The sequence below is a fragment of the Desmodus rotundus genome, chromosome 1 (genome assembly GCF_022682495.2).
Source record: "Desmodus rotundus isolate HL8 chromosome 1, HLdesRot8A.1, whole genome shotgun sequence".
In the NCBI taxonomy this organism is placed as follows: domain Eukaryota; kingdom Metazoa; phylum Chordata; class Mammalia; order Chiroptera; family Phyllostomidae; genus Desmodus; species Desmodus rotundus.
This window is the reverse complement of record NC_071387.1, coordinates 178,085,189-178,101,559: the sequence shown is the minus strand read 5'-3', so window position 1 is coordinate 178,101,559 and position 16,371 is coordinate 178,085,189. Positions and strand designations below refer to the sequence as shown.

Here is a 16,371-nt window from a genome sequence, read left to right as displayed (position 1 = left end):
GTCTTCCGGTGCCCAGAGGCAGGAGGACTCTTCACTGAACTGACCAAAGGGAAAAGTTTTTTCAAAGAAATCGCTGACTGATTTGGCCCCTTAGTCAGGTTTGGGGCTGTCCCTGCTAGTGGGACCTCAATGACACTCAGACATCAGTCCTTTATCCTCAAGTGGGGAAGTGTGACTGGGTTGCTTGAGACTTAAAGTGTGACAGCAGAGACAGGGTGGTGGGCCAGGTGCAGTGGAGTTGGCGGTGACCGGGCCCTGAGCCCTTGGAGGATAGGACTGCCAGCAGGAGGGACACTGAGACTCTGCCTGGGGAGCTGACTGGTAGGGAAAACAAACACCAGCATCAGAAGAAAGACAGTGGCTTCTGATGGAGGGAGAAGCCACGGCATGCTGGCCATCGACACCCCCAACCCAAGTCCACAGCTACCTTCCAAGGCAGGTCGGCAGTTTCTCAGCCCTTCCCACCTGCGTTCAGTTGTGCACAGCATTGATGGGGTGTGACCCTCTCGCTAGTGTGTGTCCAGGCAAAACCAGAGAGGGCACGGTGGCCATGGGCCAACATTCCTCCTCAGACCCTGGGGAGCTCACACCAGACAACATGTGCATGTGTGAGATTGTGTATGCAATCACATGCATTTGATCGTGTGCATGTGGTTGCATGTGTGCAGTTGTGTGTGGTTGTCTGTGTGCCCTGAGCCTGCCCAGGGACACGCAGACCAGGTCCTGCCATCTGTCATCCTGTTGGAGTCTCTCTGGTGCAGTCACTCCTGTCTTCACAAGGAAAGCTGACCTACACACTCAGGAGGTGGTGCTCTGTTTCCTGAGAACAGGGTCACTTTGACTTAGGTTCCCCTGACCGACACAAGGGCCCTGAAATGCAGAGCCCCGCTCAGACAGCCCACTCCGGGCAGAGCCTGTCCTGCCAGCCACATCATGCCACACGCTCTGTCCCATGGTGAGCAGTGCCCCAACTGCATAGGCTGGAGCTCCTCTTGCAGGTGCGCCCACCACTCGAGTGACAGGTGACAACAGTAGATACAGTAAAGGAGGGAAAAGAGTCCTCACCCACTCCCCACACAGCTTCAGGCCCAGCAAACTATGCTGAGCATATTTTGTTGCCTTGAGCAATTTCACCTGGTATGACAACAATTGCCATTTTGTGAGTCTACTGAGTACATGGTATTGGGAGAAATATTTATAGTGATATCTTTCCCAAATGAGTGCAAAAAAAGTGGGGGTGTAAAAAATCTGTACCTCAAACTAAGAACAGATAGTCAGTCAGGATGAGAATTCATAGCTATATTTCTCAAACTTCTGTTTAATACTTCTTTTTCTTTTTCCAGGTAAACCATTAACTTAAGAAAAGAAAACCACTAAAAATAAAATGTGTGCAATGTAGCTCTGGGAACATAAAAGAAAACTCAAGACATAGGGAAAGAAAGATCTTCAACCATACATGATATTCAGATCATAGAGAAAGTTGCCAGTCATAAATAATAAGTCACATGATAAGAGAGCAGGTTGCAGTCATAAGTGATAATAGAGAAAGAAAGGTATCAATTAATAAATGCTAACACACGTGATCAAGTTTTCCAGTTATAAATGATACCTCAGGTGATAAAAACAAGTTTTCGTGTCATATTGAAAATTCCGGTGATAATAAAGGTTCTCACGGCAGAGGGCAGGGCCATTGGCCCTGGATGCTGCTTCAGGGAGGGGCTCAGCAGCGGCCACCAAACCTGTTGCTTTTCTGGGGGCCACTCCTCCTGCCAACCTGACACGATGCTGCCAGTAGCGTGACACGGATTCCTGTCTGGCTCTTGGGTGCTATTCTGAACAGCATCACCCTTTATACCAGAAAGCTGGTGGGCACTATGGGGAAAAAGCAAAATTGGAAGAAAGTGGAGGAGCTGCTAGAAAAGGAGGAAGAGGAATATGTGGTGGGAAAAGTTCTCAGCTGTGGAGTGATAAAGGGCAAGGTGGGGTAACTCCTCAAGTAGAAGAGGGCTCTCGATGAGGGCAACACGTGGGAGCCAGAAGAGAACCTGGATTGTGCCCACTTCATTGCCAAGATCCTGCAGTCACAGAAAACAGCCCACGAGGGAAAAAAATCAGAGGGAAAAAAAGCACAACGTTGACTCCGACTCTGAAGAAAAGGGAGAGGAGAGCAAGCCCAAGATGAAAGGAGAGTCAGAAAAGCAATGAGGCTTTGCCTGGGGTTCGGAGCTGGAGTGAATCATTGGAGCTACAGACTCTAGTGGAGGACTCATGTTCCTAATGAATTGGGAAAACTCTGACGAGGCTGACCTGGTCCCTGCCAAAAAAGCCAAGGTCAAGTGCTGCCAGGTTGTCATATCCTTCTATGAGGAAAGGCTGGCGTGGCATTCCTACTGCTTGGAGGATGATGGCACAAAGATGACAAGAGTGCCATGCCTGTCACATTTGATGGTGGTTTTCAAGTGGGGAGGGAAATGGGTTCTATTTGTCATGACACTATAAAGTGGCTTGAGGAGATATTCTTTGAAGAGTCAGTATAGTTTCTGTGCCCTACAGCAGGTCAAGGACTGTGTAGGGGAAGGAGGATATGGGTTTCAAGGCAACTCATTCTGCGCTTTGCTGAGGAAAGCAAAGGGCCTTCTATGAAGGACAAAACCTGCGGAATGAGTGTGTGGGAGAGCAAAAAGATATTGTAGATCTTCAAATAGCATTCCTACAGCACACAGCCTTCTTCCTACTATGTGTTAACTCTGCATTTTTACAGCCTAGAGCACGTGTGCAGTTTTTTGGCTTTACTGTGCATTATTTGGGGATGAAAGGGATGGGGTGGGAAGGAAGTGTAGTGGGTAAGATTGTTCTCGTTAAAATTTGGGGCCTGACTGGGGAAATGAAAAACAAGTAATTAAGGGTGATTCGCTTTTGTGTCCAGAATATTTTATCTTTTCCAAAATATGTCACTGGCAATCTAAATGAGGACTGTGAAAGCTGTTTAAAAGCTGTGAATGCCTGAAACTTACAAGCCAAGGTGTTCTCCGCCTGAGCCCAATGCTGTTGGTAACAAAGGACTAAGCTAGTTGATCGGTTTACCAAAGCTGCCCTTGGGGGATGGAAACTGGTTGAGGAGGGAACTTCTTTTATTGGAGCATGTATGTAGGCAGATCATTCTCTCTTAGAGGTGCTAATTCTTGAAACTAGCAAGAATACCATTTCCTTCCAGTTATGAAGTTATAAATATTAGCTTGTCCATCCAAACTACTGGCTCAGGTATTTGAGGAGGGTAAGAGGGTGGCAGAGGAGGTGTGAAAGTAAAGAGAAAGGCCCAGGCTCTTAGGGTAGAAAACTCTTGGACCCTCTCTGTTGAACATTGAACTCTGGAACTATTGGTGGCAAGATACAGTCATTGACAACACAAGCTCATCAAATAACTTCAAGAGTTGAAATTTTTCAAAAGCCCTGGTCTCAGGAGATTAAACTTTCATACTGGGGCATTAGTTCACTTTAAAACAAAAAACAAAAAAAAATCTTTTTTAATCCTAAGAATTATTTTACCCAAAATGCTATCTTAAATCATGAGATCCATCGGACTTGATGTCATCTAGACCTGCATCTAAGAGCCTCATTGTAAAATCTTTTTAGGCCTGTGTTAGGGTTTTGTGAATCATTTGTTTTAACGTAAACTTCATACAACACTGTCAGTTTTTGTCTTAATAAAACTACATAGATTTATTTTATTTTTAATTATATTTGATTGATTATGCTATCACAGTTTTCCCTATTTTTCCCCCTTTAGCCCCCTCCCCCCGCAACCCCCCAGCCCTCCAGCATCCCCCCTTAGTTTATGTCCATGGGTTGTACATATAAGTTCCTTGAGGTCTCTGTTTCCTATACCATTTTTGACCTCTTCCCATCTATTTCATGCCTACCAATTATGCTTCCTCTTCCCTGTATTTTTACCCTCTTATTCCTCCCCTCCCCCTCCCCACTGAAAATCCTCCATGTGATGTCCATTTCTCTAATTCTGTTCCTGTTCTAGTTGTTTGCTTAGTTTTTGTTTTCATTGCTTTTCTTTCTGTTATTTTTTTAGGTCCATTTGTTGATAGTTGTGAGTTTGTTGTCATTTTACTGTTCATATTTTTGATCTTCCTTTTCTTAGATAAGTCCCTTTAATATTTCATATAATATTGGCTTGGTGATGATGAACTCCTTTAACTTGACCTTATCTGGGAAGCACTTTATCTGCCCTTGCATTCTAAATGATAGCATTGCTGCATAGAGTATTCTTGGATGTAAGTCCTTGCCTTTCATGACTTCAAATACATCTTTCCAGTCCCTTCTTGCCTATAAGGTTTCTTTTGAGAAATCAGCTGATAGCCTTATGAGGACTCCTTTATAGGTAACTCTTTCCTTTCCTCTTGCTGCTTTTAAGATTGTCTCTTTGTCTTTAATCTTGGGTAACTTAATGATGACATGCTGTGGTGTGTTCCTCTTTGGGTCCAACTTTTTTGGAACTCTCTGGGCTTCCTGGATTTCCTGAAAGTCTATTTCCTTTGCCAGATTGAGGAAGTTTTCCTTCATTATTTGTTCAAATAAGTTTTCAATTTCTTGCTGTTGTTCCTCTCCTTCCAGCACCCCTATAATTTGGATATTGGAACATTTCAGGTTGTCCCAGAGGTTTGTAAGACTCTTCACTTTTTTAAATTCTTGTTTCTTCATTCTGTTCTGGGTGGATGTTTTTCTTCCTTTTGTTCCAAATCATTGATTTGAATCCTGGTTTCCTTCCTGTCACTGTCGGTTCCCTGAATATTTTGCTTTATTTCATTTTGGGTGTCTTTCATTTGTTCTTTCATTTTTTTGACCAAGCTCTGGTCAAATCTGGTCAAATCAGTTCTGTGAGCATTTTGATTACCTGGGCTTTAAATTCTCCATCAGATAGGTTGGCTATATGCTCATCACTTAGCTCTCTTTCTGAGCTTTTGCTCTGTTCTTTCATTTTGGCCCTATTTCTTTGCTCAGGGCCCCTGATAAGTCGTAAGGGGGTGGGGCCTTATGTATTCACCCCGGCAGGGCTAACCCCTAGTGGTGCAGCTGCTGCACAGCCTGTCGGGGAGGGGCCAGAGAGGCAACAGTGTAGCTCACCTGCTCGTCTCTAGTGCACTTTTCAACAAACTCTCAAGTGAGACTGGGAGTTTCTCCCACTGTGGCAACCGCTGTAGCCCCCAGCCACCTCTGAGTCTCAGTTTTCCCTTAAGTCAGCCCCTCCCACACAAACTGCCACCCTGCGAAGCCAGCCCCACCCACATGGTCCGCAGCCTCATCTAGTTCCTCTCTGTCAGCCTTTCTGGTTTGGTTGGTCTGTTTGACTGTTTCTTTAATTCCGTGGTTGTCAGAGTCCCATGCAGTTTGATTTTCTGGTGCGTCTGGTTGTTTATTGATTTTAGTTGGTTGTTATCCTCCTTTTGGTTGTGAGAGGAAGTGAAGGGTTTCTACCTATGCCTCCATCTTGTCTGGAACTCTATATAGATTTATTTTAAAAAGCTTCCTAGTTCAAGTGATAACGAGGTGAGAGGGAAAGAAAGGTTTCTAGACACTAAAGAAACTCATCAGATAAGGACAGCATGCATCCAGTGTTAATAAGTTGGGCAATATGGACAGTTTCCAGTCATAAATGATAACTCAGGTGGTAAAGAAGGTTTTTCATTAATAAATTTTAAGTCAGATGATAGAGCATAAAGGCTTCTAGTAATAAATAAGTCAGGAGATAGAGAAGGAGGTTTCATGTCATAAATGATAAGGGAAGTAAGAGAAAAGGATTCTACACAGGAATGATAAGTCATGTGATAAGAAGAGGTTTTTAGTGATAAATGATAACTCAGGTGATATATAGAAATGGGTCCCGGTCATGAAGAATAAATTAGGTGATAGAAAAGAAAGATTTCTAGTTACAAATGACAAATTGTATGTGAGAGAGAGAAAAAGCTTCTTATATACATAACTCAGGTAATAGGGAAAAAATATTTCCAGTCATAAATGATAACTAAGGAGATACAGAAAAAAAGTTTTCCATTTATAAATAATTACTTAGTTGACAGAGAATCACTCAGTCATAAAAGATAAGTCAGATGACAGAGAGTGTTCCCAATTACAAATGGTAACTAAGGTGATAGAGAAAGAATGTTTCAAGTATAACTCGTGGGATAGAGAAAAAGGTTTTGAGTCATAAAAGATAGGTGAAGTTATAGACAAGGAAGGCTTCAAGTTACAAATGATAACTACATGATAGAGAAAGAAAAGTTTCCAGTCATAAGTAGTAATTTGGGTGATAAAGGAGAAGATTCCTAGTTAAAAAAAAAAAAAAAACTTAGGTGATAGAGAAAGATTTCCAGTCATAAATGATAAAACAGGTAGAAAAAGAAAGGTTTCCAATAATTGATAATAGCTCAAGTGATAGGAAAAAATGTTCTTTTTCCTCACACAACTCCACTCCAGGAAGACAAACAACCCAATTAAAAAATGGGCAAAGGACTTGAATAAACACTTCTCTAAGGAAGACATACAGAGGGCCCAGATACATATGAAAAGATACTTAGCATCATTAGTCATCAGAGAGATGCAAATTAAAACCACAAAGAGACACCACTTCACACCTGTTGGAATGGCCATCATAAACAAATCAACAAACAACAAGTGCTGGTGAGGCTGTGTAGAAAAAGGAACCCTCGTGCACTGTTGGTGGGAATGCAGACTGGTGCAGCCACTGTGGAAAACAGTATAGAATTTCCTCAGAAAACTAAAAATGGGACTGCCTTTTGACCTGGCAATTCACTGCTGGGATTATACTATGAGTCTATTTCTGTTCTGCTTGTTCATTTATTTTGTTTTTTAGATACCACATATATGTGAAATCATATGGCATTTGTCCTCCTCTGTCTGACTTACTTTACTCAGCACAATACCTTCTAGGTCCATCCATGTTGTTGCAGATTGCAAGATTTCATTCTTGTTTATGACTGAGTCATATTCCATTGTACACATATGTACCATTTCCTCTTTATCCATTTGTCTGTTAATGGAAACTTAGTTTGCTTCCATATCTTAGTTATTATAAATAATGCTGTAATGAACATATATATGTATATGTCTTTTTCATTTAGTGTTTTTGGGTTTCTTTGGGAAAATACACAGAAGTGAAATTGTTGGGTCCTTCTCTTGTTATAAAGCTTTGTTTTAAAGTTCATTTTGACTGGTATAAGTATTGCTATGCCATCTTTTTTGTTTGTTTGTTTGTTTCCATTTTCATGAAATATCTTTTTCCATCCCTTTACTTTCAGTCTGTGTGTCTTTCTATCTGAAGTGAGGCTCTTATAGACAGCATATGTAAGCATCTTGTTTTTTATCTATTAAGTTTCCATATGTCTTTTGATTGGAGCATTTAGTCCATTTGCATTTAAAATAATTGTTGATAGCTATGCATTTATTGACATTTTATTATTTATATATTTATCTTTTTGTCCTTCTTAAATAAGATCCTTTAACATTTCTTGTAATAATGGTTTGGTGCAGATGAACTCCTTTAGCTTTTTTTTTTTTTTTTTGGATCTGGAAACCTCTTTCTCTGTCCTTCAATTCTAAATGATAGCTTTGCAGGGTAAAGTAATCTTGGTTGTGGGTCCTTGCTTTTCATCACTTTGAGTATTTCTTGCCAATTCCTTCTAGCCTGCAAAGTTTCTATTGAGAAATCATCTGACAGTCTTATGGGAGCTCCCTTGTAGATAACTGCTTTTTTTTTTCTTGCTGCTTTTAAGATTCTTTCTTTGTCTTTAACCTTTGGCATTTTGATCATGATGTGTCTTGGAGTGGGCCTCTTTGGGTTCATCTTGTTAGGTACTCTGTGCTTCCTGGACTTGTATGTCTATTTCATTCACCAGGTTAAGGATGTTTTCTATCATTATTTTTTTCATATACATCTTTCTTTCTTTCTTTCTTTATTTATTTCTTTTTTTTTCCTTTTTTTGCAATGTGGTATTCTTTTTTTAAAGTATATTTTATTGATTATGTTATTACAGTTGTCCCATTCTTTTTTTCTCCCCTTTATCCTCTTCTGACCCTCTCCCACCAGCATTCCTCCCCCCCACCTTAGTTCGTGTCCATGGGTCGCACATATAAGTTCTTTGGCTTCTTCATTTCCTATATTATTCTTAACTTCCCCATGTCTATTTTGTACCTGCCAACTATGCTTCTTATTCCCTGTACCTTTCCCCCCATTATCCTCCCACAACTGATAATCCTCCATGTGATCTCTATTTCTGTGATTCTGTTCCTGTTCTAGTTTTTGCTTAGTTTGTTTATTTATTTTTTTTAGGTCCAGTTGTTGATAGTTGTGTTTGTTGTCATTTTACTGATCATAGTTTTGATCTTCTTTTTCTTAGATAAATCCCTTTAACATTTCACATAATAAGGGTTTGGTGATGATTAACTTCTTTAACTTGACTTTATCTGGGAAGCACTTTATCTGCCCTTCCATTTTAAATGATAGCTTTGCTGGATAGACTAATCTTGTATATAGGTCCTTGCTTTTCATGACTTCAAATACTTCTTTCCAGTCCCCTCTTGCCTGCAAGGTTTCTTTTGAGAAATCAGCTGATAGTCTTATGAGAGTTCTTTTGTAGGTAACTCTCTCCTTTTATCTTGCTGCTTTTAAGATTAGCTCCTTATCTTTAATCTTGGGTAATTTAATTATGATGTGTCTTGGTGTGTTCCTCCTTTGGTGTAACTTTTTTTGGACTCTGAGCTTCCTGGACTTGCATGTCTAGTTCCTTTGCCAGATTGGGGAAGGTTTCATTCATTATTTTTTCAAATAAGTTTTCAATTTCTTGCTGTTGTTCTCCTTTTGGCACCCCTATGATTTGGATGTTGGAAAGTTTAAAGTTGTCCCAGAGGTTCCTAAGCCTCTCCTCATTATTTTGGAATTCTTCTTTGTTCTGTTCTGGTTGAATGTTTATTTCTTCCTTCTATTCCAAATGGTTGATTTGAGTCCTGGCTTCCTTCCCTTCACTGTTGGTTCCCTGTATATTTTGCTTTATTTCACTTTGTATAGTCTTCACTTCTTCCTTTATTTTGTGTCCATACTCAATCATTTCTGTGGGCATCCTGATCACCAGTATTTTGAAGTCTGCATTTGATAGGTTGGCTATCTCCTGATTGCTTAGTTCTTTTTCTGGAGTTTTGCTGTGTTCTTTCATTTGGGCCATATTTCTTTGTCTTGGTGCACCTGTTACATTGTAAAGGTGAAGCCTTAGGTATCAACCAGGGTGGGGCAACCCACTTCACTGTGTTGTGGTGCTGTATGTAGGAGAGGGGTCAGAAAAGGAACATTCCTATTTGCTTGGCTCTCGTCCCACTTTCAGTCACTTCCTCTGCCACACACAAGCAAATTGTGTCTTTCTGGTGCTGATTCCCGGGTGGGTGGGTTTGTGTACATTCTAGGACCCCATCGGTCCCTTTAATGGACTCTCTGGTGAGGCTGGCAGTTTCTCCTGCCACTGCAACCACCACAGATTTTTACAGTCAAAGGTTTTGAGGCTTTATTTCCCTGCACTGGAACCCTGGGTTGCATGGTCTGTCTTGCTCCTCAGTTGTTCCTCCCAGCTTATCTGCACATGAATGTGGGACCACCTGGTTCACCAGCCACCACCTTGCCATGTGTCTTCTCCACCCCAGCTGCCCATCTCTGCTCCTCCTACTAGTCTAGATGAATGTTTCTTCTTTAACTCCGTGGTTGTCGGACTTCCATATGGTTCGATTTTCTGGCAGTTCTGGTTGATTTTGTTTTTAAATTGGTTGTCGTCCTTCTTTTGTTTGTGTGAGGAAGCAAAGCATATCTACCTACGCCTCCATCTTGCCCTATTTTTAATTGTTTTTTCTTTTTGCTGTTCTGGTTAGATGTTTTCTGTTTCCTTGTCTTCCAAATCTCTGATTTGGTCCTCTGTTCCTTCTCCTCCACTGCTGATTCCCTATAATGTATTTTTCATTTCAGTTAGTGTATTCTTTATTTCTGACTGTTTCATTTTGTTTTCTTTCTCCATTTTTATGTTTCTATTTCTTTGTTGAAGTTCTTACTAAGTTCATCTATTTTTACTCTGTTCTTTGAGCATTCTTACAATCACTGTTTTGAACTCTGCTTGTCTCCATTTTGTTTAGTTCTTTTTCTAGAGTGTTGTTTTGTTTTTTCATTTGCCTCCTCATTTTGGCTGCTTCTCTATGTTTATTTCTATGCACTAGGTAGAGCTCCTATGTCTCTCAGGCTTGGCAGAGTGGTCTAATATAGTAGCTGTCCTGTAGGGCCCTGTGGCACAGCCTCTCCAATCACCAGAGCTGGGCATTCCAAGTGTACCCCCTGTGTGAGCTGTATACACCCTCCTGTTGCAGTTGAGCCTTGATTGTTATTGGCACCTCAGTGGGAGTGATTTATCCCCCAGTCTAATTGGCTGTGAGGACCAGCTTCAACCACCATTGAGCATCAGCTGTGCAGGGGCCAATCTCATGGAGCAGAACTTACTTCAGCTGGGCTCTGGTGCCTACTGAGTCTGCCCCTTGAGAGTGTACCTTTTGGAGGAGGTTGCTTCGTGCTTCAATGTGGTCTGAAGCAGTTCATAGGGTGCACTGTCTCTGGAGCCTTTTTGGAGGTGCAGGTCAGGTCAGCCACCAACTGTGCCCTACTGGTGTCACTCAGAATGAGCTACAAAGCAATCTGAAGATGGCTGCTAGTTGTGCTGGACTTGGAGGTGCCCAGGAGAGGCCAAGCTGCAAACCAAGACCAGCTGTCACTAGCGCTGGGCCTGGGGCCACTTAACAAGATGTACACAGTAGGCTGAGGCCAGATCCTGCTTGTTTGAGAGATTTTAGGAAAGTGCAAAGCATAAACCAAGACCGGCCATATGCACGGAAAAGCCACTGAAAACAGTCTGCGTGGGCCTGCAACTTGGGTAAGGAGGGGTCTCAGGAAATCACTAAGGCCAGGGGAATGGTGATAACCATGTTGATGGAGACTCAGATATAGTGCCTGACTGCTGGCTCTGTGGGGCAAATGTCCATAAAAGGAACAATGGCTTATGCCAGCACTTCTTTCTGGGAGAAAGTTGCCCCTCATTTCTCTCCCCAATGACAGATTACTCAGTTCCTCCTTGTATGTTCCTGCTGCCCCAGTGCAGGAACTCAGAGGGAGTGAGTCTGAGAATGCCTATGTATAGGCCCTGTAAGAGGAATTGCCTGGGACTCCAGAAGCCCTCCATCTTACTCAGCTACAATTCAAGCTTGTTTTTAAAGCCAGAAGTTATGGGGACTTCACTTCCTGGCACTGGAACTCTGTGCTGGGGGTTCTGGTGTGAGGCTGGGACCCCTTGCTCCTCATGGGGGACTTCTGCAGCAGATATTCTTCCTGATTTTTATCTGACATATGTGAGTATATGACCAGCCTATTCTGAATTTTTGCCCCTCCTTCCAGTCTCGATGTGGCTTCTTCTGTATATCCTTAGTTATAGGACTTTTGTCCAGCTAGATTCCAGGTGATTCTGAAAAGTGGTTGTTCTATAGTTTAGTTGTTACTTTGATGTGGTTGTGGGAGGATTCCAAAAATGTTTCAATGATAAAAAATAGCAGGTTATAAAAATAAAAGTATCCAAGCATAAATGATAAGTCACATGATGAAGAAAAAGGGTAGCCAGTCAGAAATTATAACTCAGGTTATAGAAAAAGAAGGTTTTTCAGTCATAATAATAAATCAAAAAATACAGAAAGAAAAATTTTAGCCATAAAGTATAAGATGATAAAGAAAATAATTTCTAATCATAAAAGATAACCAATGTGAGAAAAACAAATTTTCTAGTCATAAATGGGAACTATGATGATAGAGGTTCTATCATAAATAATTCATTATAGAAATAACTCATTAATAGAAACATAAAAAAAAAAAAACTTAGTCACAAATGGTCACCACAGTCATAGAAACAAAATTTTCCAGCCTTATATGATAACTCAGGTGATAGAGAATGAAAAGTTTCCTGTCATAAATGGTAACTCATATGATAGAGAAATAATGTATGAAGTCTAAAATGTTGTCAAGTAATAGAGAAAGAAAATTTCCAGTCATAAATGATTTCAGATGTAAAGAATGTTTCACTCATAAATGATAAATCACTTGAGAACGGTTTTTACTCACAAATGATAACTCAGATTATAGAGGAAGAATGCATCCAGACATTAATGAAACTAATGAGATAGGAAAACAATATTCCAGTAATAAATAAAAACTTAGATGATAGAGAAGAAAATGTTTTCAGTCATAAATGATAACTCAGGTTATACAGGAGGAATGTTTCAAGTCATAAATGATAACTCAAGTGGTAAACAATATGTATAGTCACAAATGATGATTTAAGGGATAGAAAACAAAATATTTTTAGTCACAAATGATGATTCAGATTATTACAGGTGAAGGTTTTCAGTCAAAAATGATAACTGATTACAGAGAAAAAATGTTTCTGTCATAAATGACCTCAGATTATAGAGGAAGAATGTTTTCAGTCATAAATAATAAGTAAGGTGATAGAGAAACATTTCCAGTCATCTATGACCATAAAGTTGATAGAGAACGAATTGTTTTCAGTCACAAATGATAATTCTAGTTATATCAGATGAAGGTTTTCAATCATAAATGACAACTGAGGAAATAGAGGAAGAATATGTCCAGTTATAAATAACTCAGATAATAGAGAAAAAAGATTTCAAGTCATAAATGATAATTCAGGTTATAGAAAACAAAATGTTTCCAGGCACAAGATAACTCCAATTATAGAGAAAGACTGTTTCAGTCATAAATGATAAATCAGTTTATAGAGCAAGAATGTTTCCAGTCCTAAGTGATAATTCATGTGATAGAAGACAATGGATTCAGTAATAAATACCTCAGCTTTCAGAGGAAGACAGTTTTCAGTAATCAATAACACAGGTGATAGAGACCAAAGAGTTTTCAGTCATAAATGGCACCTCAGATTATGATAAAGAAGGTGCCCAGTCAAAAAAAGAAAACACGTTGTACAGGAAGAGAGTTCCTGGTTATAAATAATAACTAGGATTATAAACAACAAAATGTTTTTAGTCATAAATGATAACTGAAGTTATAAAGGAAGAAGATTTTCAATCATAAATAACAACTCTCGTTATAGGGGAAGAATGTTTCCAGCCATAAATGATACCTCAGGTGATAGAGATACATTTCAGCTCTAAATGATAATTAAGGTGATAGAGAACAAATATTTTCAGTAATAATTTATAACTCATGTGAATGTGATAGAGAAGCATTCCCAGCCATAAATGATAATTCAGGCAACAGAGAACAGATTGTTTTCAGTTGTATATAATAACTCAGGTGATAGTTGAAGAGTGTTTTCAGTCATAAATGATATTTCAGGTTATAGAGAAAAATTTCCAGGCATAAATAATAATTCAGGTGATAGATAAGAAATGTTATCAGTCATACACAATAATTCAGATTGATAAAGAAGGTTTTCAGTTATAAGTGATACTCAGGTTATAGAGGAAGAAGGTTTCTAGTCATAAATTATAACACAAGTGACGAAGAACATAATTGCTTCAATCATAAATGGTAACTCAAGTTACTTGAAAAGAATGATTCTATTCATAAATGAAAATACAGATGACAGAGGAACAACATATTCAATAATAAATTATAATTCAGATTAGATAGGAAAAATTATTTTCAGTAATAAAGGATAACTCAGGTTATAATGGAAGAAGGTTTTCAGTCATAACAATAAACCAGGTGATAGAAGAATGTTTCCTATTATAAATTATAACTCAGGTGATAGAGAAACATATCTAGTCATAAATAATAACTGAGGTGATAAAGGATAAAATGTTTCAGTCATAAATAATAACTCAGGTAATAGTGGAAGAAGGTTTTTGGTCATAAATAATAAGTCAGGTTATAGAAAAGAATGTTTTCAGTCATAAATACCTCAGGTTTCAGCCATAGATACCCCTCAGGTTATAGAGGGAGAATGTTTCCTTCATAATTTATAACTCAGTTGACAGAGAAACATATATAGTAACAAATGATAATTGAGATGATAAAGCACAAAATGTTTTTAGTCATAAAGAGTAACTCAGATCATCGAGGAAGAATGTTTCCTGTCATAAATGATAACACAGGTGATAGAGAAACAACATTTCCAGTCAAAAATTATAATTCAGGTGATAGAGGACAAAATGTTTGCAGTCATAAATTGTAGCTCAGGTTATAGTAAAAAAGGTTTCCAGTCACAAATGATAATTTTGGAGAAAGAAAACAATGTTTTCAATCATAAGTAATAACAATAAAAAACATTTCCAGTCATAAATGGTATTTATTATAGAGAATAAAATGTTTGGTCATAAGTGAAGCTCAGATGATATAGGAAGAATGTTTTCAGTCATAAATAACTCAGGTGATAGAGAATGTTTTTTGCCATAAATGACAACTCAGGTGATACAGGAAAAATGTTTCTAATCATAAATAATAATTCAGGTTGTAGGTGAAGAATGTTCTGTCATAAGTAATAAATAAATTGATAGAAAAATATTTTAATTCATAAATGACAACTCAGTTGATAGAGAACAAAATTTTTAAAATATATAATCTTTATTATATTTTATTCCTTTACCATTTAGTCCCCTTATACCTGCCTCCCCCCAGCAATCACCACCCTGTTGTCCATGTCCATGAATCCTTTTTCTTTTTTGCTCAACCCCTCCACCCCATAACTACCTCTCCCCCACTAGCTGTCATCTGTTCTCCATCTAAGAGTATATCTCTGGTTTGCTTGTTAGTTCAGTTTGGAGAACAAAGTGTTTTAAGTCATAAATTAGAGGGAGAATGAGATTAAGTCATGAGATTAGAGGGAGAATGTTTCCTATCATAAATAATAACTCAGGTAGTAGAGGAAAAAGATTTCCATTCATAAATGTTATCTCAGGTAATAGAGAACAAAATGTTTTCAGTAATAAATTGTAATTCAGATTAGGGGGAGGTTTCCAGTCAAAAATTGTAATTCAGGTGATAGAGAACAAAATGTTTTCAGTTGTATATGATAACACAGGTGATAGAAGAAGAATGTCTAAAGTCAAATAATAACTCAGGTGATAGAGATACATTTCTAGTCAAATGATAATTCAGGTGATACAAAACATTTTCAATCGTATGATAACTAAACATTTGGAGGAAGATTTTCAGTCATAAGTGATAACTCAGGTGATTGAGAAACAAAAATGCAGTCATAAATAATAATTCAAGTGATAGAACAAAGTATTTTCAATCATAAGTAGCAACTCAGGTTATACAGAAGGTTTTCCATCATAAATGACAACTCCAGTTATAGAGGAAAAATTTTTCAGTCATAAAAGATAACTCTGGTGATGGAGCAAAAATGTATCCATTCATAAATGATAACTCAGGTAAAAGTAAAATATTTCCAATTATAAATGATAATTCAGGTGATAGAAAACAAAATATTCCCATTTTTTTATTCAAGTTATAGACCAAGAATGATAACTCAGGTTATAGAGAACAACTGTTTTTAGTCATAATCAATATCAGGTTGTAGAGAAAGAATGTCTTCTGTCATAAATCATAACTCAGGTGATAAACAACATTTCCAGTCATAATTTAGGTGATTATAAACAAAATGATTCCAGTCATGTGATATCTCAAATTTTGGATGAAGAAGCTTTCTAGTCATAACTCAGGTCTTAGAGAATATAACAATTTCAGTCATAAATAATAACTCAGGCTATAGAGGAAGTATGTTTCCAGTCATAAATTATAACTATGTGATAAGCACTTCCAGTCATAAATTATAATTGAGGTGATGGAACAAAATGTTTTCAGTTATAAATCATAACTCAGGTTATAGAGGAATTAGATTTTCTATAGTAAATGATAACTCAGGAGAATATAATGTCTTCAATCATAAATTATGTCAGGTGATAGAGAAACATTTTCAGCCATAAATGATAGTTCAGATGATAGAGAACAAAATGTTTTCAGTCATAAATGTGACTCAGATAATTGAGAAAGATGGTTTCCAGCCTTAAATGATAACTCAGGTGACAGCGAAACAACAGTTCTGGTCATAAATAATTCGGTTGAAAGAGAGTTTTTCAGTAGCAAAGTCATGGTAATAGGAGTCCCAGCAAGTGCCATAGAGAGCCCCTGCCTTCTTACCTGGAACTTCGGTTGTTGCCTCGTACTAGAAAGTTGAGCCTCCAAATCCAGGCCTCACTGGCCTTGTATGGCAGGAGTATGTAATCATCACATTCAGT

The 16,371-nt window shown here is 38.5% G+C and overlaps 1 pseudogene; it reads left to right on the top strand.

Annotated features, from left to right (window-relative positions):
• The first annotated feature begins 1,874 nt into the window (after window positions 1-1,874).
• On the top strand, window positions 1,875-2,499 carry LOC112320939 (chromobox protein homolog 1 pseudogene; annotated as a pseudogene).
• Window positions 2,500-16,371: the final 13,872 nt, after the last annotated feature.